A 2,641-nucleotide genomic window follows, 5' to 3' on the forward strand; every position below is an offset into this window, starting at 1 on the left:
ATATATATATATATATATATATAGCCCTGAAACTCGAGTCGCCTTTATATTTTTATATTTATATATTTGATCCTTTATATTGAACACTCAATATTTCATCTACATTCAATACTTTCTTTCATGGTGCCATCCATTTTTATTTTATTTTATTTTATACTATATATTGTATATTATATTATATATTGTATATTCCATATTCTATACCCCACATTGGTTCTGCAGGAATATAAATAAAACATAAAAAACAGACAGTGTTGGAACTCTTTTAAACAAAATAATATATATATATATATATGACAATAAGCATTCGAGTAATTAAAATTACCTATTCTAAACTTAGATTAACGTGGTTAAGGCTTTCACAGACACGTGTACTCTTATTGTAATTCGCAGGCTAACCGATACGAGGTAAAATTCGATCTTTGAATTACAGTACATCTAATGGGTTTCCATAAATTTTCCATCTATCCAATTATACCACCAAGACACCGCCTAATGGAATCAAAACTAGAATTTCAAGACTGAGAAGCGAACTTAGTTACTGCTCGTCAGTGCCTACCCTAGAATTGAATGGATTATTTCTGCAAAAGGCACAAGGCCTGAAATGAGGTGGGGACGGGGGCAAGTCGATTACATCAACTCCCAGTATTTGGCTGCTACTTAATTTATCGATTCTGAAAGGTTAAGTCGACCTTATCGACATTTTAAACTCAGAACGTAAAGACGGGCGAAATGCCGGTAAGCATTTTGTCCGGCGTGATGAAGATTCTGTCAGCAAGCTACCTTTAAATTTGAAAGGATTACAGTGTAACACGAATTTTGTCCTTGTGTAGCAACTATTTACTTAACACTAGAAAGTATGAAAAATGGCTAGTATTTCCTTCAAACTTTGTTATATTTATTTAAACCTCAAAGTATCCTTATCAACACATGGCCATGATGCTTCCCCAACTCCTGCTTATGATCAGAAATGCACATGTTGTCAATCACTAATTGACATGCCCAAGTGGTGAAGGTCAAGCAACTGACCAGCAAATCTGTGGTATTGAGCAGAATATTTGCTGTAATGATATTTCTGCTTCAACAACTCAGAGCTGAAATGTATTGGAAAATAGGTCAGTTTCAAAACATTGATGTCCAGGTGACAAAAGTAAAGATTGAAGGGAATAGTAGACATTTCCTTTGATTTCTTGATAGAAGCAAATAGGAAATAATACTTACAGACCAAAGACTATAAGGAAAAAAAAAAAAAAAAGAAATGACACAGAGTTATTAAACGAAAAAAATTGTTTGGATGGAATAAGGACAACATTAATCTTGGCGGCATTTAACTTACAGGAACATAATCAAAGGTGTTTCGTTCAGCGTTCAGGTCTTCAATGATGGCAGTAAAAATTGTTGTCATGGCACTTGACCACGATTTTTGTTGCAGTAAGGTACAATATCGAGCCATAGGAGGAAATCAAAGTCAATTCTGACTGGATTTAATCCCAGAATATTAAGGGACGTAACTAAATATTACAAAAAATTTTACTTCAAATCCTCCCGCAACCTCATGTTTAGCCCTGGGTCAATTTGATTAAGCAAATCATTATCAAAATTATTCTAGCCACGACCATCCCGTTTTTGTAGAATGTAGGAATACATTGTCTAATGTCCCTTCCCTGTTTAAGATGATCTGGTTCAAGTTGAGTGAGATTAACTGTTGTTTCTGACACTTCGAGCGACCACATAGGGGCTCTGACGCCAAGTCTAAAGATGATTACGACGATGATGATGAAGATTATGAAGAAGTTGAAATTTTAACTATTCTTTATGAAAAAAGTATCGAGGAGATGAGAGAGAAGGTGCAGTTGTTTGAGTAGACAAAGAATTAAAAATGATGACTATCCTATTTTTTTTCTTTAGATTAAGTATATTTAAAATCATATCTAATGTACCATTCACTAAGTGTAATTTCAGAGTCGATTTGGGTACTATGTATAACTGAACAAATGTCTACATAAAGACTTTCCTCATAGCCTCATCCTGTCATTAATTTAGACATTGTATAACTAGGACTAATATTAATTTTAAGGGAAATTTCACTGCGCTGTTTAGCATTGCCAAGTACAAGCACAATGATTGGATGGCGGGAGGGAAAGTGATGTTTTTTTAAAGGGGAGACAACTGATGGGTCGTTGAAGAACTGTGTGACGCCACCTAGTGGCCATCATGATAAGTTAGAGCTAACGCCATTTTGTAACTTTGTATCACTGAACTATTTATTGTTGCTTAAAGTTATATTAATTAGATAGTTTATTGTGAAAAAGGATATTTTTATTTCATTGAAAAACATATATCACATTAGTAACAATCTAACACAACAATGACAGACGCTGAATACCTCGAATTTGAACGACAGATTGCTGAAAACCGGGCAGCAGGTAATCGTTGTTTGGCCATGTACATTTGTGTTTGTGTGTGCGTGCGTGTTCTTTATCTCTCTTCAAGTCTTTATGTGATGTGCGTTGTGTATGTATATATATATATATATATATATATATATATATATATGTGTGTATATATATATTGTGTGTGTATATATATATTGTGTGTGTATATATATATGTGTATATATATATGTGTGTGTGTATATATA

General features: G+C 33.5%; 1 long non-coding RNA gene across 1 annotated transcript in view; it reads left to right on the forward strand.

Annotated features, from left to right (window-relative positions):
- The first annotated feature begins 1,333 nt into the window (after positions 1-1,333).
- LOC128248361 (uncharacterized) overlaps positions 1,334-2,641 on the forward strand; it is an 11,618-nt gene continuing 10,310 nt past the window's right edge. Inside the window, exon 1 of the long non-coding RNA XR_008264587.1 lies at positions 1,334-2,426. This is a non-coding gene — a long non-coding RNA (uncharacterized LOC128248361). The remainder of the gene's footprint in view (positions 2,427-2,641) is intronic.

Source organism: Octopus bimaculoides, chromosome 7 (assembly GCF_001194135.2).
Source record: "Octopus bimaculoides isolate UCB-OBI-ISO-001 chromosome 7, ASM119413v2, whole genome shotgun sequence".
NCBI lineage: Eukaryota > Metazoa > Mollusca > Cephalopoda > Octopoda > Octopodidae > Octopus > Octopus bimaculoides.